The sequence below is a fragment of the Osmia lignaria genome, chromosome 16 (genome assembly GCF_051020975.1).
Source record: "Osmia lignaria lignaria isolate PbOS001 chromosome 16, iyOsmLign1, whole genome shotgun sequence".
In the NCBI taxonomy this organism is placed as follows: Eukaryota; Metazoa; Arthropoda; class Insecta; order Hymenoptera; family Megachilidae; genus Osmia; species Osmia lignaria.
Window position 1 is genome coordinate 3,710,155 of NC_135047.1, and position 24,012 is coordinate 3,734,166.

The 24,012-nt window shown below is 41.8% G+C and overlaps 1 long non-coding RNA gene across 1 annotated transcript; it reads left to right on the plus strand.

Annotated features, from left to right (window-relative positions):
- Window positions 1–1,026: 1,026 nt before the first annotated feature.
- On the plus strand, window positions 1,027–18,493 carry LOC117600837 (uncharacterized). Its single transcript, XR_004580528.2, has 7 exons — window positions 1,027–1,731; window positions 2,694–2,890; window positions 3,330–4,207; window positions 4,272–4,369; window positions 4,449–4,949; window positions 16,216–16,314; window positions 18,249–18,493. It is a non-coding gene; the product is annotated as an uncharacterized LOC117600837 (long non-coding RNA).
- The last annotated feature ends 5,519 nt before the right edge of the window (window positions 18,494–24,012 follow it).

The window sequence follows — 24,012 nt, forward strand, 5'->3', positions numbered from 1 at the left end:
CCGAAACTCGCTTGGTTCGATAATAGACACATATTCAATCGCGTTCAATGAACAGGAATCTGGTTTTTGGATTCGAGGAAAACGTGAGATATTCGAATATTTTTAGAAACAATGACTTAAAACCTTAAAATTTTCATGCATCATTGAATCGAAACTCTGAAGATGATTCATTTCCCTAACTGACATGGATAAATCTGAAAGTCAGCTCGCGTTCTTCCTCGTCGAATCATTGGAAAAATATTCTGCGATTGAGATATCGTGTCTCATCAGCCTACCAAAAGGTGGTTATCAATCTATCTGGACGGTACGGGAAGGAAAATTGAAGATTGAGACATCCCCGGTTCGTTGTATCGGCCATGATGCCTTCGAGGCACCATATTTACGATCGCCGGTGAATAAACGAACGCTCGCGAACTCGCTTCCTCTCTCCTTGTCTGTGTTCCCCTTTCGATGCTGGATCGGAGTCAGGCCTACGGCCACTAGATCGCGGCGCATTTGAATTCGAAGGAAATGTACGATCGGTTAGAGGCCGGCGAGGACCGTAAGTCGTTCCATCGTGACGAAGAAACGAGGGCCCTGAAACGCTGCTTGACGCCGACGCTTCCCGGACTATGTCGGCGGTTTTTAATGCGCCCCCGTTCGAACGGAATAAATCGTCGGATCCACGGTGTACAACCGCGTACCGAGACCGCGATATCTAACGGTTAATTAATATGTTCTGCTTGTCAGTATCGACCGGTGTACACAGCTGCTCCCTTACTCTCCTCATCCTCGCTCTTTTGCTCTCCTTATTTCTACTGTAAATCTGTCGATATGAGAATTAATTTCGCGCACGATGCGGCTGGTAATATGTTTCGCGTTTGTAGCAGCGTGTCGATGAAGCTGATCGCGCGAGAACACCGAGTCGGTTTCTTTATTTCAATTTTTAATTACGATACCAGCTCCTTCGAACTTGTCCCGATCTAGTCGTCGAAGTTAAAACATACCGCAAGGGATGTCAACACAATTTTCCCAGGAGATAAAAGCGCTGCCCGGTTAACGAAACGATGCTGCCGCGGCTATCCGTCTGATACAAGGCACAGCACCCTTTCGTCCCCGGGAAAATTCCAACAGGATTGCCGCCAATTAGCGCGTACCATCAGTCATTAAAACTCAGGATCAATCCGTTGGATCCACCTGTCCGAAAGCGAAACGGTGCTTATATCGAGAAGTAGAACGATGCCGGGACCCCGGGTTTAGGTCCTTTCCTCGGCTCCTATCTACACCATCGACCCTCCGTTTCAGATAAACGATCTCCATTGTCATTTGTTTGTCTAAGTTAGCGGATTAGAGCCAGTCATCCGCGTCAAAGGCGACCGCCCATGCGATCGGGCCGCGATATCGAAGATGGCAGAATGATCCGTTCACTGCTCGGCCCACCCCTGAGCCGATCTCTTCTCCGCTGTTAAAAAGGGATTCACGCAGAAAGAATAATTAATCCTGCGCTGGCCCGGTACAGCGTTCCTGGTGCTTGTTCGTTTGTTGATCGTCGACGATGATTGGTCGACCAAGCCTGCCCGTCGTTACGTCCACCTGGATCACTGCTGGATTATGTCTCTGCCAGGTTAATTACGGCGACGGATTATTTTTGGTATTCCTGATCCTCTTACAGGGAGTACTGTTTTTTTTTGATTGAATTCGGGGCTGTTGCGGAGAGGGTGCCTCTTAAGGATCAGGGAAGATAGAGATAAGGTAATTTTTTAACAGAAAAGATTCTAATTTAATCAGTTGCAATTAATCAATTGCCGCATTTATTGCTTGGTAATGTTATTACATCCGATCCGATAACGATATCCTACTGATAAGGAAAATTTAATTGCTGCTTAAAATTCCTTACGCTGCACGCAAGGCCACATTTTGTTTCCAGCTGCAGGGTACAAAGTATCGTGCCGTATATGCAAGTGTTAATTTAATTGATCAAACCACTTATTCTGTACGTACAGAATATGTATCTGACGCGTAGTTATCAATTTCGCGCCGTCTTCGTAACAGTATCCGAACGTCGTTTACTACCGGCACCGATGTTTCCCTCCGATCTTGCCGGAAGATACCTGTTCTTTTTTCGGCCGATTTAATGATCCTCGCTGGCAGCGCGTATCTCGAGACAACAACCCTAAACAGCTAATAATCGTCATCGCGGGACGGTCATCAAAGTCGTCGAAACAGCAAAACCGACGAACGTTCGTTCGGAATGAAGTAATTACAGCCGTGCGAGGACGAAGTCGGTTTCTACCGTGAGCTCTTAATGGCAGCGATAAAATAATTATTGACCAGGGCTGGCTACCGTTCAGCGCGAACATTAACACTCACGGAGACCGGTTGCCTGACTGTTTCGTTCCAGGTTGGACCTATTTTCCATTAACAGGGATTTACTGTTCGATCGGTTCGTTGAAAAATTCCGAACGAACGGAATGATCGTCGGAGCGGGAACGATTGATTCCCCTGTAAAAGTTATCTGGCCAATTACTCGTAATAACGCCGATCGGATTGTAAATCGACCTGCTTTTACCTGGAATTCCTTCCAGCTGGATCGACTCCCACTATGTCGTCAACTTGTAGCGTATAATCTTTATCGACCCGATAGTAATCTCGATAAAGACCTTAACGATTCAACAAGACCTTTTATTCAACTTATTGGACAATCATCTTTTCAGATTGTGACATTAAATCGTCACCGTAACGCCAGGACAAAAAGAGAAACGTTGACACTTTGCGATTTACTGTCACGTGGTAACGTATCCTACGAAAAGAGACGCGGGTCGTCGGTGCAGTCGTTGGACGTCTCCGTCCCTGGCCATGGTCGGGGAATTCGAGACTGTTACAATAGGGGGCGAGCCGCGGACAGGCTATGGTAATGCAGAATGTCATTTGTTAATTTAAATATCACGATAATTCAGTCTGCCTCTCTGTCCCGGCCAGCAGCCTCCTCTTCGTCCTTCTGGTATCCCCTGTAGGTCCAGTCTCCGAACCTACACCCACTTTCGTCCTCCCTTTTCTCGTCTCAACGTCTCCTCTGTCTTTGTCCGGCTGCCTCTTCACGCTCGTTCCTCGTCCTCTCGCGGAGCCATTCTTCTCTGCTCCTCCTTTTCGTTTCTCCGCGCTCAACTCATCCCCCGCTTTTATTTCACCGACCTTAGTCGGCCGCTTTAAAATTTCAAATTAGCTTCAATCGCATCGGCTGCGTGCCTCGTCCACGATGCAATTGGGCTTCCGTTCGGGTACCCAGTTTCGATAAGGATCATTGGCGTAGCGTTTCAAATTCCCAACTAATTAGAAATATTTTTTTACAGGTGGCGCCTATGCACTCCTGCGTTTCGTGAGAAATAGAGACGAGGAATAAAGGGGGTGAAGGGAGAGGAGGTACGAACGAGCCGCGACCCCAAAGCTGAACCCATGGCAAGTCATATAACGAGTCGAGCCGCGAACGAAAAGGAGTCGACCGCTGTCGAGAAAAAAAAAAAGAATTCTTCAACGCGAGAGCAAACACAATTAGAGGCAGCCCTTCCGGCTCTGCCTGTTCTTCTCCCCTCGCGTTGGCCCGGCCCGAGTGTTTTACGTTTCGTAAGAAAAAGAAGAAGACGAAACTTCGAGGTGCTCGATGCTGTTCCTTTTCGTTCGAGTGGCAACGGTAGGAAGAGACAAAAGGAGGAGACGAAGGCGAAGAGGACTCAATCCTGCGCGGTGCGGCAAGCCGAGCTGCTATATAACCGACGAGGAAGGAGACGGTAATAGCCAATCACGCGGCGAACGCAAAAACCACGACGAGGAGCGTCGTAAAGCTCGCTATGCTCTCTTCGTTTCATCCTCGTTCCACCTGACGACGTTCGAGCCGGGATGCAGAAGGAACGAACCGTTCGGGAGGGTTGCCCGCGAGAGGATGCGTTCTCCCTCCGTTTCTCGTCGCCCGCTAGAGATATTAATTAGAATAATTGCCGCTAACAGGCTCGTTAGCGTTGAACCGAGATAGCAAACGAGCGCGCCTCGCACGCGAAAATAAAATGAGACGGCTCCCCGGGCGAAAGACCAGCCTGCCACGCGAGATGAAAGAGGACGAGAGCACCAGCCGGCTCGCTTCTCCGCTGCTTACGGCAGAAGTACCTCAATCAGGCTCGAGCTGCGTCATTTGCATATTTCTTCGGGCTGGATATTCTTCCCCTTCGTTCCATAGGTAATACCGTATTCGGTGGAACAGAGACCGATCAATATTTCAAATAAATTCTATGATGTTTTAGGGGAAAATCAAAAGGGTGCTGAATTAATCCAGAAGTGTCGATTGGAACTAATTTAACCCCTTCGGACTCAGATGTTCTTCAAAGATGAAATTTAAAACGTAACTATTTCTTTATTTAAAATATACAGATTTCTTTAAATATTAAATAAACAAATTCCTACGCGAACGATTGTCTTAGGTAGTACTTTTGCGACGACTCGAGCTAATAGGGTGCCGTCCGCGCACCCTCGTGCTCCTCCGCGACGGGTACGTAGCCAACGACCTCCGGATCGGTACGCTGTTCGCCGTCTGGTAGGATTTTTTCTCGGATACAAGGGAGAAGCAGAAAGAGAATCGTTGGTTGGCCAGTCAGCAATTCCGTCTTTATTCCGCGAACGAGACCGGGGCCCTCCTAATCAATTCCAATTAGAGAGCGGAATATTTGCGGGCCAAGCTGAGCGGAGCCCATGGAAGGGACTATTAGCAGTCTCTCTTACTACCGAGAGTCCCGAGCTGACTCTCGTTGGCCGTAAATCAAGCACCGGCCCATACAGAATCCGCTTCACGGACAGACACGGAGAGACACGAGATTCTGGTGTGCCGTTCGTACGTGTGGGTGTAACGTGGATAACCATGTGTGTGTATCACAGAGCGAGGGATGGAGAGAGGCGGTCGATAGGGTGGAAGAAGGATGAAGAGGGTAAGTAGAAGGGATCGAGCCGGTAGCTCGAGGATCGTTGACTAACGAAGTGAACATAACTCGGCCGATACAACTCAATACGCGATCCACGGTGACAGTCGGTAAAACAGAGTATTTCTAATTGGCTGGACGGGACGCATGCTGATTAGGCTTTTCTTTTACCCTCGTTGTGGGATCCACGGTGCAACGGCGGTGCCCGTGGTGGCCTGGCCAAAGAAACACGCTGATTGGACACGTGGGGCATGCCATCGTTACACGCACCATGCCTGCTACGGACTGCTTTCCTTCGCGCTGACCTGCACTACCTTCCTCTATCCCCTTCCCTCTTTTCCCTCAACTATCGGTCCCGATGTTAATATCGTAATTAGCCGGACTCCGCGGCGGGTAACGATGACCGGAAAAGGCGAGTTTCCTTGGGAAACGATTTCCGCGCTTAGATACGAGGCGATGCCGGTACATGGACAGGTTGCCGATTACACGGAGCGACTCGATAAAATGTAATGTTAACGGCAAAGTGTTAGACGCAGCGTATATGTTTCGTTGTTTTACGAAAATGGAGATTTCGAGGGGCTCGTTTCGATCGAGAATCGGCAATCGATCGTGGTGCTCGGAAACGGACCGGTCCAGAATGGTCGTCGGGTTTGCGTTCTGGTACAATGGTCGTTATTCAAATTCCGCTCGGCTCGTTCGATTTTTATTCGGCTGCTCGGAGTTTACTTCGTGAGAAGGGGTCTCTCCTCGCCACGGTAGATCGTGGATCGAGATTTCGAGGGAATCCGACGACGCGGATCCCACCACGTGGCCGGGTGAGCCTTAGGTCCGCGGCGAATTTAAAATTCTAATCTTATGATTTGTGGCGGTCGACCGCTACTTCTGACAGCGACTGTACCAGCTACGACTCTATTAGCCAAGACTTTTGCCCAAAGCCGCCTCTTGGATATCTTTCGAACGCGTATTTCCAAAAATGAAAATTATAAAATACTAAACTCCTCTTATCACCTCCCTTAAATATCATACAGGAATAATTAAAATGCTTCCTATAGAAATATTCTGATGTCCAATAAATATAATCTCGGGGCTTCATTTTATCCGTAAGGCAAAAGAAAGAAACATCAATTAGAACGGTGATCCAGCTCGATCGATGATTAATCAAAGACAATGTCGTCTCTGTTCCCCTGTCCGATTGTCAACCCATCCTCAGGATATTTCATTGGAACAACGGGGACTGTATTCAGCATCGTCAACGCATTGCGTGGATCGAGCAACTGAAGACGTTCTCGGCCAATTTAAATACATATTGTTAGAGCCGGTTTAATTAAGCCTACTTAATTTTCTCTTCCGAAGGGCCCGCGCCAATGCTGCTCGTAATTAGTACGGACGCGCATGCCGGCTCTCTTGGCCTCGTCTCGGTTCGCCTTTTGTTTTCTCTCTTATTAGCCGCATTAACCCCACCTGTATCTTCGTGTTCACCATCGTATTCTTCTTCTTCGCTCTTCTTCCCCACACTATTCGTTGTCCCGGCTATGAAGAGAACTCATCGAGTCATTCTTAACCCTTCTACCCTCGTCTGCTTATTTTTATTAAATATTTTCGCACACCTTCATTTATTCGAATAAATTCTTCACGATAGTTGAATGATTTTAATAGAAATTAGGGGTAGGAAAGAGTAAATCATTTTCTTTACCATTGCAATTAATTTTATTCAACTTCCTCTGGTATTTGTTACATTAGCCAGGAGGCTGTTACAATTTACGTTCAGCCGGATTTGTAATCCAACGTGAGAAGAAGAGATCTAGCTTTCGAATGTCGTTTAAGCGGCCGAGCAACGGATACGCGCATAAATACTCTTCGTGGCTCGAGCGTAGGTCGTTTTTCAATTTCTCTCTTTCGTTCCGGTTATTGGGAGCCCCGCGTTCGCGAGTCGGCACGGTACAAAGCGTGAAATCGGCTTACCGTTAAGAGGAATAATTAACGACCGTTCGAGGACCTCTTCCAGTGACACTCTCGGTCCGCGTACTTGGTTCCCTCGATCCTCGAGTGGAAACGGAAAAACTGGATCGACGTTTTGCCTGGAGTGGTTGTTCCCGGTGATTTTTCACCGATTTATCACCGCTCTTCAACACCGGAAACGTTTCACACTTGCTGTAAATCAGTGCCAAGTACGTGCTCAAAGTAGATTAGAAAACTTAGCTTCTCGTGTATTATTCTCGGACACCTTTGAATAATATTTAACGATCGTTTTCTCACCAAAAATCCCGTCGTTTTCTAAATTCCCCTCGAAAGCACAGTATTTTCCATCGTGCGAAAGGCAAACATTGGGCAGGATTTTTACGACTCCGAATGTACGATGTAAGAGGACCGGTCGGTTGTATCGAAATCCGACGTTTTAATCGTGTTTACCGGGGCTTTAACTGCGGATTAACTTCTGCAGCCACTTTAGATCCCCCGCGGTGGGAAATGCGATTCATGGTGGGCCGATTCTTTCAACCCCTCGACTAGGGGTGAGCATATGCCACGAGACACGAGGATAATAACGATCCCATAGAAAAACTACGATACCGATGTAACACGACGATCACGACTAAGGAGTCAAGCTCATCGGAGGGGGTGGACGAAGGGTGAAAAGGGAGAAACCCGTACTCCAAAAGGCCACCAATTGACTCCTATTGTTGGGCGAACGATAGGCGCGGTATTTTTGGCAGGACCGGCGTCGATTCGGCTTTTGTTTGCCTCGCGATTTGACAGGCCTGATACGCGTGCGACGACGTTGAAATTTCATCGCGAAATCGGAGGTGTCGACGCGATCAATGGAACGCCTCGAGGAATCCTCGTGCCCGTTAAAAGGATATATCAACACTTTGATCGGTTACTTTTTATTCAATTATTCTTAAGAGATATCGAAATGAAATTATCTTCTCCTCATCCAGAAACCTATAGAACGTGTATAGATTCTTAAAGAATATTTCTCCCCAGAGGATCATTTAGAATCCCTCCGTTGATGAGCGTTATTCAAACGAATCCCCTATCGATTAACCACGTCTCATTATCATATAATATCAGCCAATATTCTAGCACCCCTGTTCAACGCCGAGGTCCCTTCCCCACTGTCCATAGAAATTAATAATCGGACCGACAGACACGAGATATAGGTGTACAGTAACGGACACGCATATTACGCGTGTCAGGTTAATACGCGTGCGGTTGTTGCTCGCACACGCGTGTACACGCGTAACACACACGGGGTGGCAATAAATTCATGACTTAACCTCCGCCCGTATGCAAATCGGGGGAATGTTATTACAGGCTGAGATTACACGCGACGATTTCGTTGTATACGTTTCCCACCGGCGGCCATGGTAATAGAATAATCGTTCGATCGTTTTTCGAGGGTGGTTAACCGAGGGGTGTCTCAGGGCTTATTAAAAAGCCGGCAGAGAAATTTCGTTCCTTTCGAAAAATCATATCCCTGTTACGCGTTTACCGGCCCCAATAATCGTTCGGCCGTGGAGGGTTGGCTTTATTAGTTTATTTATCGTCGTGTTGCCGGCTCGAAGATTTAGCCAGGATTTTTATTAGCCAAGGGATGTTAAGCCTCACGGGAATCCGGCGGGATACGTGAGGCTCATAAAGATTAATAGATCACCGAGTCTGCCAAATAATCAAGATAGTTCGTGGATCCTTTTTGAAACGTGCACTTTTCGAAGGGTTGAAGAATCAAACCACTTGCATTTTCATTAAAGACAGATTTATTTTACGGTAGAAATTATTAAAAGTATCAAAAATTAAAAAAGAAAGGATTAACAGGAAGCCCAATTATCTCGAATGTATTCCGTAAAATTTCCATGGGCATGGGACGATCCAGCTAGCTTATTGGATCTGGAATCAAGATGTCCAATCAAGATCGAAAATTCATGGTTCTCGGAAGAGCGCGTAGACAAGGATTTTAACTGGGGACGTGGTCCCGTCCTCCCTTTTCTTTCTCGTACAGAAAATTCATGCTGTCCGCGTTGAAACGAAAAAGAAGGGGCGCATCGGGGGCGCAGGCGGAACCAATTTTTCGCATTAAAATTCCCCGAGTCAGGGAAAGAGCTGTGCGTACGAGAATGAGCAGGGATGGGCCAACGGAGGCCCTTATACAGGTAGGCTTAACAAGGTCCAATACTTTTCCCTCGCGGCGTCCAATGGCAATATATTAGAGTCCGAAGCGCGGGGGGCCTTGGCATTGTTGCCGCCTGTCTTCTCCGCGTCCCTGGCTAACTTTTGTCCCGATCTTCGATATATGCGGAAGGTTCTGTAACGTATCGAGTCCTCCTTCAGCTCCCTTCCTCTTCTCCGTATGCATCGATGCAAAAGATCGCAAAGATGACCCTTTCGAGGCTCCTTGTCGAATCGACATGAAAACGGGACCAGAGAATGGTCGATGGAAATTTTTTCTCGTTTCTTAAAAGAACAATTAATGTTTTTTTTTCTACGTAAAATGTGGTTAGAAAATTGAAAATAATTATTGAAATCGTATTAGCTCGTTAACGTTTCAGGCGGCGAGAAAGAATTTACGCGTCGGTGAGCTTAATGAAGTAATAGGGCCAGTAATCTCCCGATCGGCTCCCATTATCGACACGAACGGCAGCCGCGTAGACCAGAGATCTCGTATCTCGCGCCGATGCAAATTCGGCGAATTTTACGGATGCCCGGCGCACTAAAGATCAGCGCGGACCAACGGGACGGGCCGAGTGGTTAATTGCGCAAAACGTCCAAAACGCGAGTTGTTCAGGCTGGAAAGAGGATTTAGAGGAGGAACGAAGAAAGTTGTTAACGAAGTTGAAAAGAGAATACAATTAGCGAGGGAATCGTAGCAGGAATGAAAGGTAGAAAATTATATATACATTCCAGGTTGAGAATCTTTATTGTAAACGGTATGAATTTTTCAAAGGAACATACGTATTATAATCAGGTTATGGTTAAAATATACGCGCATTCTTGCTGAATCGTCACGCCTTTTCAAGCATACTCTTCAATTAGTTCGGGATCATCTTCTCACGGAATAAACATATCATTACTTAATGCGAGAAAAAGGAGAGTAGAGAAAAAAGCCGAGGGCAGGGTGAAAAAGGAACGAGAGGAGGCGACGGGGAATAAGATCGAGCGTAATGAAACTCGCGCGCTCGCAAAAGAAACAGACGGGTCGCGGTAGTGGTATCATTCGTCAAGTCTTAATTTCTCAATGAATCAGGCCCGTCTAATTAAGGAGCTTCGGCTGAGTCGAGCATGGATGGGCATTAGCATCCAGCGGGTCTGTAATTTGTGCCTCTCTTAATTAAATCATCCGTTAGCCAAACGGGGCCCCTCTCTCGGCCCTCGACGCGTTCTTCTTGTCTCTCTTTCTTTACTGCTCCTCCTTCTTTTTGCCCTCTTTTTATGCCAGTGCTCCGTTCGCGAGAGTTGGGTCCTGCTGGATCCGAAACGTACCTACGTTTTCGGCCCCACCTTTGTTTTTCGCGGTTCCACTCCCTCTCCCTGGATCCAACAGGTCTTCTTTCTCCCTTCTTTCTTTTTCTGCGAAACCCTTTTTTTCGGGAGAATGCAAACAAATTTTATGGACAGCGACGTGGGACCGAGAACGCCGCGTCGTCTTCTAGTTTCAGATTGCTTTCTCCTTCGATTTTTAATTCCACTTTCATCTTTCACCCTTTATTACATTTTACCAATTATATCGCACCGATACACGGGAAATCATTATTCGAAAAGAAAATGTGTACCGAAATTGTCGTAGAAATGATCGGATCGTTAATTTCGTTGGTTTCTGTAATTGCATGTAAAAATGTAGATGTATCTGCCGGCGGCCCGGTGATACAACCTGACACGCTATCTTGATGCAATATTTTCTTTTTTGCCACCGCAGCGACGGTAATAAACGCGGAATTATGTATTCGATTAATTTATTTTTAAATAGCCCGCGTAATATCACGCTCGCCGCGTTTTCATTAACAACGGCGTCGCCGTAAATTACCACTCAATTCCAGCATCGTAGGGGAAGCGCTAACGATATTTTTCTTGCTTCCTTTTTTCCTCGAGCGTTCCAACGCGGCTGCCGCTGCAATTCATTAAAAGAATAAAAGAGCAACGCGAAAACCGTGCTAATTACAAAAAAAAAAGGAACGATCGCACCCCTTGCGCGCATCGGACACGGGGGAAAAAATGCGGCTAGGCGTTATTTGCAAGAAACTCGCAGCTGATTTTATCCTCTTTCACGAAATATTTGCAACACAAAATATTTTATCTTATCGCTCGAATTACCAGGATCTTATTTAACGCCTGACAAGCATCATTAATTATAATTAAACATTCTTTTCGTTCACGCATCCTCTATTTAACTACTAATTTTAGTATTCTTCCATCTAACTTTGTTATCATTTCTGCATTAACAACGTGTTTATTTAAAGCCAGATAGAAACGGGGAAAAGATAAATGTGCAAAGATCAGTCAAAACGAAAATAGAAGAAAATGAAAAAACGAAAATAAATTACACGAGCAGCTAAGTGTTAATGGTTCGAGTGATTATGCAAGCGCTATACGCCAATCAGAGTCGTCGATGTAGCCGTTCGAAGTAGCCGTGTAACTCGTAGCTCGACAAAGAGAGAAGAGAGAACGAAAGGGAGTCACGAGGAGTGGACCGTAGCAGTCACCGGTGGCGAGTGCGTTAATTAGCGGGATGCTCACGCGAGCCGGCAATTAAAACAACATCTTCATTATTAGGTGTATATAGAGAGGGCCCCGATGGGTCAGCTCCCGTACACCAGACGTTTGCAGTAGCCGCTATTCTATAAACGGAATAACTTGGTAAACAGAGACTGCTACCAGCTCGTTACCGTCGCGTTATCACGGCTACCAACTTTCAGCCACTTAACTTCCCTTCAGTCTAGTAAGAATTTACTTGCTGTGATAAAGCGTTTCTATTTACCCTGTCGCGTGAACGTACCACGGGGCCAAGTAATTACAGGGTGTCTCAAAATAGGTACAGGGTACATTCTTCTAACCCCTTTGTCAGTTAATTAGAGTATAGTGTCTAGGTGTAATGTGTGACTGGTAATTTTTCCTCTAGATTGAAATTTTCCCTAGAGAAGCCTAGGTCGGCGAAACTACCCCCTTCGAAGGGTAGAATCATACGGTTTTTTATGTTTGTTTAATCCTATCTAACTTTAAACGTTATTTAAATTTAATTTGTGATAAACTTATTCATTTTTAAAGATCTGAAAATATATCACCTCCACTATTACAGACTTACTTAGCTTCGAAGGGTAGAATCATACGGTTTTTTAAGTTTGCATAAGTACTTGATCTTCAATAAATTATAAGCATAAAATACAGTAAAATCAAACGTAAACTAAAACTTACTGATTGCCTCTTAATATCGTGTAAATTAATACAAATTTGCAGAAGATTTGTGCATAAAAGATATAAAAATAAAGAATTTTAATACATGTAATAATTAACTATAATAATACATTACTGTAATTGACAGATTATAATTCAATAAATCGTAATAATAATAATTAAATAAAATTATGTAAGATATTCACGTGTAAAGGTATTAATAATAACAAAATTCATTAGCTGTGACAATAATTTATTCAATATATAGTTATAAAATACAATTAAATAAATTTCATTAAAATAATACAAAATTCGGGTAAACGTAGCTGACTGCATCGGCTGTGAAGCGGAACGTAACGGCTAATCGGGCATCACAGTCAACGTTCGACTTTGAGCAAAGTCAGTCTTAGTGCAACCGCCGAGGAGTGCGGATCTACGTATCAAATTTATTTAATTTACTTTATTAGTTTTCTAAACGCATAAGAGATGTAATATTTATTATTTTATCCCTCTTCATGGTTATAGGCTCACACTTCCCAGTTATTATTTTTTTTTTTGCAGTTCAGGGCCTCACGAGGTCCACCCCTATATCTATGCATCCTTTACATATTTGCATCCTCTACATTCCTGCATCCCTTACATACCTGCATCCCCTATATTCCTGCATCTCGTATATCTCAGCATTCCTTATACTCCGGCATCCTTTACATTTTTTAATCCCATACATCTCTGCGCCCTTTATATTTCTGTATCACTTACATCCCAGCATCTGTTACATACCTGCATCCTCTACATCCCTGCACCCTTTACATCTCTGCATTTATTACATCCGTTTTTTTTTTCCTTAACTTCGAAGGGTAAAATCATACGACTTTTTATGTTTCTCTAATCCTATCCTACTTTAAACGCTATTTAAATTTAATTTGTGATAAACTTATTAATTTTTAAAGATCTGAAATTATATTACCTCTTCTATTACAGGCCTACTTAACTTCGAAGGGTAAAATCATACGGTTTTTTATGTTTTCCTAATCCTATCCTACCTTAAACGCTATTTAAATTTAATTTGTGATAAACTTATTAATTTTTATAGATCTGAAAATATATCACCTCCCCTATTACAGACTTACTTAGCTTCGATGAGTAGAATCATACGGTTTTTTATGTTTGTCGAATTCTATCTAACTTTGAACGCTATTTAAATTTAATTTGTGGTAAATTTATTGATTTTTAATGATCTGAAAATATATTACCTCCCCTATTACAGACTTACTTAACTTCGAAGGGTAGAATGATACGGTTTTTTATGTTTTCCTAATCCTATTCTACTTTAAACGCTATTTAAATTTAATTTGTGATAAACATATTAATTTTTAAAGATCTGAAAATATATTACCTCTTCTATTACAGACTTACTTATCTTCGAAGGGTAGAATCATACGATTTTTTATGTTTGCCTAATCCTATCTGACTTTGATCGCTATTTAAATTTAATTTGTAATAAACTTATCCATTTTTAAAGATCTGAAAATATATTACCTCTTGTATTACAGGCCTATTTAACTTCGAAGGGTACAATCATACGGTGTTTTAAGTTTGTCCAATTCTATCTAACTTTGAACGCTATTTAAATTTAATTTGTGATAAATTTATTGATTTTCAATGATCTTATAATATATTACCTCTTCTATTACAGACTTACTTATCCTCGAAGGGTAGAATCATACGATTTTTTATGTTTGCCGAATCCTATCTAACTTTGATCGCTATTTAAATTTAATTTGTAATAAACTTATTAATTTTAAGGATCTGAAAATATATCACCTCCCCTATTACAGTCTTACTTAAAATTCTTTCAACATCCAGAAAACGGATACGCCTCCTTTATCGATACGGTGTGATCATTGAAAAATTACAGATCTCTCGTGTCTTTTTTCAGACACGTCGGCATAATTAACTGATAAAGGAGGTTCATATTAGCGTGCCAGCCCGGCAAGTAATTACTATACGTTATTCAGACCGGGCGTGTATTAAAATCGCCAATTTGCGAGCGGAATCGTTCGATAAAGATGTTGTATTTTCAGAGCGGTCGCGTTATCGATTCGATTGCTACGTGTTTTCCGATCGAACCAGATACACAGAAGGGTCCTACCCGATCCCCGGAACGTTCCTGGGTGCGTCGCATATTTATTCAATTCGTCGCGACGCACCTGCCCCGCTTATCTTCCGGTTAAAGTGTTTCTCGTTACCTTGCGAAGCAGACAAACCTGCTTCGCAACGCATCATCGTCTCCGCTCGACTATTCAACAAATGACACTGACCGTGAGCTTCGTCGGCTATTCTTAAACCTGTGTTGGAATTTTCTTAAAATTATTAACAGCTAGATTTCACATCTAACAGTAACGATATCGTCGCGCGTTAGTTGCACCTGGTACATGCCGGTTTGATTTATCAAACAAGGTGCAAATATCTTTAAAAAGGCGCTCTGTGTCGAAGGAACTAGTTTCAGGAAGCTCTTTTACGTTTGTACCAATTCTAAAAAGACGCATTCTACTTTGGACTCTCAGCCAAGACAACAATTTACAATTTCCTGACGGTAAATCCGGCGAAATTCTTTAAAAAGAAACGTAAGTGCCATTTAACGACCCGAACGTCGTTTCCGCCTCCCCTCTCTTGTTTTATTATTTAATTTCAGCTTCGTACGCGTTATGAGACATGAAAAAAGTCTTGGCGATATTGTAGTAGGTGGATTTCCTAGCGAGAGAACACGCCCCCGCTAGCCTCGGGCAGGGGACGCGCGGCGTCGCGCACGGTGACATTATTATTCGTTATGAACGGGTTTACGAGGCCGCAAATCATAGCCGTGTTCATATTTCGAACGGCAGCACTCCTCGTTATTCAGTTTAATGGCGGCGCTATTTGAATTCCCGATCCTCCCTCCTGCTCGACCGCCCCCGCTTTTCTACCACCACGATTCGCCCCCCGTTTTCCCGCTCCGTCATCCGCGCTTTACAATGTTACGCGATAAAGAATGCCCGAGGCTGCGCAATGCGGAATTCGAATCACCCCTTTTCACCCGTTATTTCTATGATTTTCTGGATCTCGATAGATCTCTAGATCTATCTAGACTTCTATAGATCTTTATCCTTATTTCACAGTTGTTTTTAATCTTCTTTCTCCTATTTCCCATGAATTAAAAATGACGGGAATTATTTGAGACGTAAGACAAAAGCTTCTTTTAAGATGTTTCGCGAATTTTCACCTACTTTTCCATCTCCTACTTCAGGAGATCGTATTTCTAGGGTTGTTATAAAGGGGTAGCGGTTTCTTTGCGGAAGGATCTTGTCCTCTTTCGCAAAGGTGCCGACGACGCCTCTTAAGTAGCTTTGCGAGCAGCGTCTTTCGAAAATGTTTGTTTAACGTCGTGGGTTGTTTCTGCACCTGGAAAAGGGTTGACGCGACGCAGCCCACCCTGTCGTCGCCTGTTTCCCCTCGCCTCAGAATAGCGACCAGTATATCAGCCTTTATTTTCTTTTCAAACATTGCGTACTTGGCATGTTGATTTGTACGGTTGAAATCAAGTCGATTTTTATCGATCTTTCACGGATCTACGTAAAGCGAACGAGGCGTTTCGCAGTAAATTGGGAACGCGCGTGTCGAGGCGCGAAAATTAAAGACCATAAATCATACGCTCGTTCCGCGTCGGTGGCCCATGAATATTAATGGAAATCATTGCGCCGTTTACAGGCCTATTAATCCGGGGTTAAAGTATTCCGTCTTCGGTGGTGTTTTATCGGCCGGCGAAGGGTTTGTCCGCCGAGCGTTATTAATCCTATCAATCATTTTGCCCATGGGTTAATTCTCTTTCTCTCCGCCCTTTGGCACTTCTTTTCAGAACGGCAACTTCGTACACGAGCTGGATACATTAATCGTTGATAGAAGATCGATTACAGGACACGTGACGATCAACGATCAGCAATGTTTCTACTACAGGGTGAGTAATTTAATGGGTACCATTATCGAAATAAATTCATAGTTATTATAGATAGATAACTTTATTTCTTGCCTTTACAATATTTTATAAATTATGATACAATATTGTCTGTAAATTTCGGATCTTCTGTCTCTGGTCTATCTCTTTCCTTCTTTGAATTATTTCCCTTATCCATTTTCTCCCCTGCAAATATTTTAATCCTGCAAAATATTCCACCTTGTTAATTCATTACCCCCTTCCACTTCTCTGCATTCTTCTAAGAAGTGTTCTATTGTCTTCTCTCCTAGTCCACACATTCTACAGACGTTGTCCTCTTTCTTTTTCCATTATCTATTGCCTCTTTCTTCATTTCCATATCTGAACCATGCAATCATCGAAATAAATTCATAATTGTTATAGATAGATAACTTTATTTCTTGCCTTTACAATATTTTATAAATTATGATACAATATTGTCCTTCCTTCCTTCCTTCTTCGAATTATTTCCGTCATCCATTTTCTTCCCTGCAAATATTTTGATCCTGCAAAATATTCCGCCTTGTTAATTCATTACCCCTTTTCATTTCTCTGCATTTTTCTAACAAGTGTTCTATTGTCTCCTATCCTAGTCCACACATTCTACAGACGTTGTCCTCTTTCTTTTTCCAGTATCTATTGCCTCTTTCTTCATTTCCATATCTGAACCATGCAATCATCGAAATAAATTCATAATTGTTATAGATAGATAACTTTATTTCTTGCCTTTACAATATTTTATAAATTATGATACAATATTGTCCTTCCTTCCTTCCTTCTTCGAATTATTTCCCTCATCCATTTTCTTCCCTGCAAATATTTTGATCCTGCAAAATATTCCGCCTTGTTAATTCATTATCCCTTTTCACTTCCCTGCATTCTTCTAACAAGTGTTCTATTGTCTGTATGTAATCCTCATCCTCCAAGCTATCCGACTATATATATACTAACCCAAATTTAATCCAACTATAAATGTAAAGTATCACGATATACATATACCTATGAAAAGTTAATTTGAGTTATAACAGTAAAAATAATAACTTTACGAGAAAAATGTATATAACCTTTTTCGTAGAGCTCTTTAAGTGCTTTATTTTTTATTTGAAACATTTTCCTCTAAAATCAATATTTTTAGAAATATACAATAAAAACTTTCCAAACTTTGAAGGGGGGTGGGGAGCAAACGGGGCCTTGTCGCCAAAAATCCTCTTAGGGATTTTATTCTCTAATTAGGTATAAGGTTTGATAAAAATTTTATCTAAATCGGGGGTGACCCTTTTTCGAAAGTCCATCCCTTGTTTTTTCTTCGCACCTCACTGCTCTCCTGCCTGCTTCTATTCTTATTTTGTCCTCCTTTGTTTCATCCATTACTATATATGTTGGTGCATTGAAGTCCAAGCCTAATATCCATTTTATTTACTTTGTATGTAATTTTTTAAGTCTCTCTGATATCATGATGCTTTTCACCAAACTTCTATAGATCTTTATCTTTCTTTCTCCTATTCCCCATGTTTGCTTCATCGCAATCATCGTCTTTTTCCCTGTTTCTCTCCAGTGCATCTCCGTTCCTCCATTTTTCTGGAAGTGATACCCCAGGTATTTGAAATCTTTTGCTTCTTCTAATTCTTTTTCTCTCCATTTCCATTTCTCCTTTTTCTTCTGACTTCTTCCTTTATTGAAAATTATAATCTTCGACTTTCCAGCGTTTAGTATTAACTCTGTTCTTTCAAAGTATCTTTTCATTCTGTTTATCATTTCTTTTAAGTCTCTTTTCCGATCACCATTCCTCCTGTTTGTCCATCTCTCAACTTCTCTTCCAAGTCCACCGTATCGTAGTTGTTATATTTCTATATAAACAGTCGATACTTCGATTCCAAAAACTGGTACTAATTTTTCTCATCCCTAATTTCACCCTCAAGGTAGAAGACGAGACACAGGAAAAGGAACATCCCTTTAACGCAAACAGCGACTACAGATCCAGAAAGAATAGACATGACTTTGTTCTCGAGGAGTTATGGTTTTAAGGGGGCAAAACACCTTCAGATGAAGCAAGTCTGCATGTAAGCAGCACAGACGGATGTACCACGCATCGCATTCACAAATGAAGACACAATTTTGATTTCTTTTGATTTTTATTCCTATTTTTTTTAGAAATCATTCAAAATCAGCACAAATATTGTTCAAATAATTGTTTAAAAACTTATATTCATCTTATGCACCTTAGTAAATAAATCATTTTCACAAAAGGAAGTGAGTTATTATCTAATTTTCTAAATTTCCTTTCCAGGTTATTTAGATAGTTTACCTGACTTTTTTTCTCAGTTATTTATTCATATAGCATTTAACAAGTACTTGATCTTCAATAAATTATAATCATAAAATACATACAAATCAAACCTAAACTAAAAATTACTGATTGCCTTTTAATATCGTATAAAAGATAAACTATTAATACAAATTTGCAGAAGGTTTATGCATAAAAGATATAAAAATACTGAATTTTAATAGATGTAATAATTTACTACAATAATACATTACTGTAATTGACAGATTATAATTCAATAAATCGTAATAATAATAATTAAATAAAATTATGCAATATATTCACGTGTAAAGGTAATAACAATAACAAAATTTAACAGCTGCGACAATAATTTATTCATGCCACAGTTATAAAATACAATGTTTCAATTAAATAAATTTTAATAAAATAGTACAAAATTCGAGAAAACGTAGCTGGCTGCATCGGCTGAGAAGCGGAACGTCACGTCTAATCGGGCACCACAGTCAACTGTACTTTGAGCGAAGTCAGTCTTACTGCAACAGCCAAGGAGTGCAGATCTACCTATCAAATTTATTTAATTTACTTTATGAGTTTTCTAAGCCCGTAAGAGGCAAAAATATTTATTGTTTTATCCTTTTTCATGGGTATAAGCCTACCCTTTCCAGTTATTTATTATTTTATTTTGCACTTGAGGGCCTCACGAGGCCCAACCCTATATCTCTGCATCCCTTACATATCTGCATCCTCTACATTCTTGCATCCCGTACATACCTGCATATCCTATATTCCTGCATCTTGTATATCCGAGCATTCCTTATTCTCCGGGATCGTTTACATTTTTTAATCCGTTACATCTCTGCGCCCTTTATATTTCTGGATCACTTACATCCCTGCATTTCGTACGTAGCAGTATCCTCTACATGCCTGCATCCTTTACATTTCTGCAATCCTTACGTCCGGGTTTTTTTTTTTTTTTTTTTTTTACGTGGTGGAAATCTTCAGAAAGACACCTCCAGCCCCTCTGGGGAGGGGCAGGAGGTAGTGTGGGATTTTTACCCACTAAAACCACCACGGTGGCCTGCAGGGCCTGACCTTTGACCCTCTCCTATGTACCAACCTCCGCCGACATCGGGGGCCACACCCGATGCTGGCAATCTTCGGGCCGCGGGCAGGGGAGACCGGGGCCCCAGCCCTGGTCCCCTGCGGCCCCGCTTCGGACTTGCTTCTTTTCATACCTGCATTCCATTCATTCCAGTAACCCTTATATTCCTGCATCACTCACATATCTGCATCTCTTACACCATTGCAAGCCTAATATTCCTGTATTATTTTAATCCCTACATTCTCTTCATCCCTACATGCTTTTCATCCCCACATTCTTTTCATCCCTACATTCTTTTCATCACTACATTCGTTTCATCCCTACATTCGTTTCATCCCCACATTCGTTTCGCCTCTACATTCGTTTCATCCCTACATTCGTTTCATCCCTTCATTTCCTTCATCCCTACAGTCGTTTCATCCCTTCATTTCCTTCATTCCTACATTCGTTTCATCCCTTCATTCCCTTCATCCCTACATTCGTTTCACCCCTTCATTCCCTTCATCCCTACATTCGTTTCATGCCTACATTCGTATCATCCCTACATTCGTTTCATCCCTTCATTCTCTTCATTCCTACATTCGTTTCATCCCTTCATTCCCTTCATCCCTACATTCGTTTCACCCCTTCATTCCTTTCATCCCTACATTCGTATCATCCCTACATTCGTTTCATCCCTTCATTTCCTTCATCCCTACAGTAGTTCCATCCCTTCATTTCCTTCATTCCTACATTCGTTTCATCCCTTCATTCCCACATTCGTTTCATCCCTTCACTCCCTTCATCCCTACATTCGTTTCACTCCTTCATTCCTTTCATTCGTTTCATCCCTACATTCTTTTCATCCCTACATTCGTTTCATCCCTACATCCCTTATATTCCTACAACCCTTGTAACCCTGCAAACCCTATAATAATTATATTATAACGACTGCTTCGAGTAAAGGTAAGTAAAGGTAAGTTAGTTTTAGAAATTTTGCAAAATTTAGTTCATCTTTTCGCCGCCAGAGGGCACTGATCGGACCTCGAAATTTTAGTTCGAATTTTTGCCGCTAGGGGGCGCTCTATTTTTGAGATTTTTCGCGAAAATCTCGAAAAACAGCGCCCCCTAGCGGCCAAATTTGGAACTAAAATTTTCGAAATTTTTTTAGTTCGAATTTTTGCCGCTAGGGGGCGCTGTTTTTTTCGAGATTTTCGCGAAAACCTTGCAAAAAAGAGCGCCCCCTAGTGGCAGAAATTCGAACTAAAAAAATTTCGAAAATTTTAGTTCCAAATTTGGCCGCTAGGGGGCGCTGTTTTTTCGAGATTTTCGCGAAAAATCTCAAAAATAGAGCGCCCCCTAGCGGCAAAAATTCGAACTAAAATTTCGAGGTCCGATCAGCGCCCTCTGGCGGCGAAAAGAGGAACTAAATTTTGCACGATTATACATAAAAATGTTGGAAATGTGTGGATTATGCAAAGATGTAAGGGATACCGAGATATAAGGAATGTAGAGATGTAGGGAATGTAGGGGTGAAACGACTGTAGGAATGAAAGGGATGAAACGAATATAGTGATGAAAGGAATGGAGGGATGAAACGAATGTAGGGATGAAACGAATGTAGGGATGGAGGGAATGTAGGTATGAAACGAATGTAGAAATGAAAGGGATGAAGGGATGAAACGAATATAGTGATGAAAGGAATGAAGGGATGAAACGAATATAGTGATGAAAGGAATGATGGGATGAAACGAATGTAGTGATGAAAGGAATGATGGGATGAAACGAATGTAGGGATGAAAGGAATGAAGGGATGAAACGAATGTAGGGATGAAACAAATGTAGGGATGAAAGAAATGAAGGGATGAAACAAATGTAGTGATGAAAGGAATGGAGGGATGAAACGAATGTAGGGATGAAACAAATGTAGGGATGAAACGAATGTAGGGATGAAAGGAATGTAGGTATGAAACGAATCTATGGATGAAACAGATGTAGGGATGAAACGAATGTAGGGATGAAAGGAATGTAGGGATGAAGGGAATGTAGGTATGAAACGAATGTAGGGATCAAACGAATGTAGGGACGAAACGAATGTAGGGATGGAAAGAATGCAGGGATGAAAGGAATGTACGGATGAAAAGAATGTAGGGATGGGAAGAATGCAGGGATATTAGGCATGCTGTGATATAAAGGATACTGAAATGTAGGGGTTGTAGAGATGTAAGGAATGCAGGGATATAAGCGATGAAGAGCTGAAAGGAATGTAGGGATATTAAGCAAGCAATGATGTAAGGGATACACAGATGTAAGGGATGTAGAGATGTAGGGAATGTAGTGATATAAGGAATGCAGGGATGAAAAAATTGTAGGGATGACACGAATGTAGGAATGAAACGAATGTAGGTATGAAAAGAATGTAGGAATGAAAAGAATTCAGTGATGTAAGGGATGCAGGTAGGTAAGACATGCAGGGGTGTAAAGGTTGCAGGAATGTAAGATATGCAGGGATGTAAGGGATGCAGAGAGGTAAAGGATGCAGACATGTAAGACATGCAGGGGTGTAAGGGAAACAGATGTCTATGCGATTTCATGGATATGAGAGTAACAAAGTTGTAAAGAATGAAGGGTTGAAGAAATGCATCGATGTAAGGCACGAATAGATGTGAGGGATGGAGAAATGTAAGAGTCACAGGAATGTAAAGAACACAAAAATGTAAGGGATGCAGGATTATAAAGACAAGTTTGATTTCTAAGAAGCTTATAGAACAGAAAGAAATACTAAATAAATTAGATGGTTAGCGCAGGCGTAAAAGGTATGAAATTATAAATTTTATTACTCTTGTGAATTTATTAAAAATATCAAAAACAATTAAATTATATAAGCACAGAAAATAACCCAGATGTAAATGTATGTTCGGCAGCTACATGCGCACTGCTTGGCGGTCTGGAGATGACTGACGTTGTTGTAGATCGAACGGTTAACAGCGATCCTCAATCGTCCATGATGTTCGATTTTACTGCCTCCAAGGCTGGCTATTTTATTTAAATATTATATTATTCTTGTAAAATTATTTTCTTATATATTTTATGTTTAAATGAACAGCTCGCTAATGAAATTAAGCACATTAAATGAATAATTGTAAGAAATAAATAAATGTAAGGAATGCCGGGATGTAAGGTTCAGGAGATGTAAGGAATGTAGGGATGAAAAGAATGTAGAGATGTAGGGAATGTAGAGATGTATGGACTGCAGGGATCAATGTGATGACGTGATGTTAGGAATGTAGGGATGAAAAGAATGCAGGCATATTAGGCATGCAGTGATGTACGGGATACAGAGATGAAACGGATGTAGAGATGTAAGGAATGCATGGATATAAGGGCTGAAGTGATGTAAGGAATGTAGGGATGAAAAGAATACACGGATATTAGCCATGCAGTGATGTAAGGGATACACAGATGTAAGGGATGTAGAGATGTAGGGTATGTAGTGATATAAGGAATGCAGGGATGTAAGGAATGGAGGGATGAAAAGAATGTAGAGATGTAGGGAATGTTGAGATGTAAGGAATACAGGGATGTAAGGGATGAAGTGATGTTAGGAATGTAGGTATGAAAAGAATGCTGGAATATTAGGCATGCAGTGATGTAAGGGATACAAAGATGTAAAGGATGTGGAGATGCAGGGAATGTAGAGATATAAGGAATGCAATAATGTAAGGGATGAAGAGAGGTACGGAATGTAGGTATGAAAATAATGTAGGGATGAAATGAATGTGGCAATAAAAATAATGTAGGTATGGAATGGATGTGGCAATAAAAATAATGTAGGGATGGAAAGAATGCAGGCATATTAGGCATGCAGTGATGTACGGGATGCAGAGATGAAACGGATGTAGAGATGTAGGGAATGTAGAGATGTAAGGAATGCAGGGATGTAAGGGCTGAAGTGATGTAAGGAATGTAGGGATGAAAAGAATACAGGGATATTAGCCATGCAGTGATGTAAGGGATGCAGAGATGTAGGGATGAAAAGAATGTAGAGATGTAAGGAATGTTGAGATGTAAGGAATATAGGGATGTAAGGGATGAAGTGATGTTAGGAATGTAGGGATGAAAAGAATGCAGGAATATTAGGCATGCAGTGATGTAAGGGATACAGAGATGTAAAGGATGTAGAGATGCGGAGAATGTAAAGATATAAGGAATGCAATAATGTAAGGGATGAAGAGAGATAAGGAATGTAAGGATGAAATGAATGTGGCAATGAAAAGAATGTAGGGATGGCAAGAATGCAGGCATATTAGGCATGCAG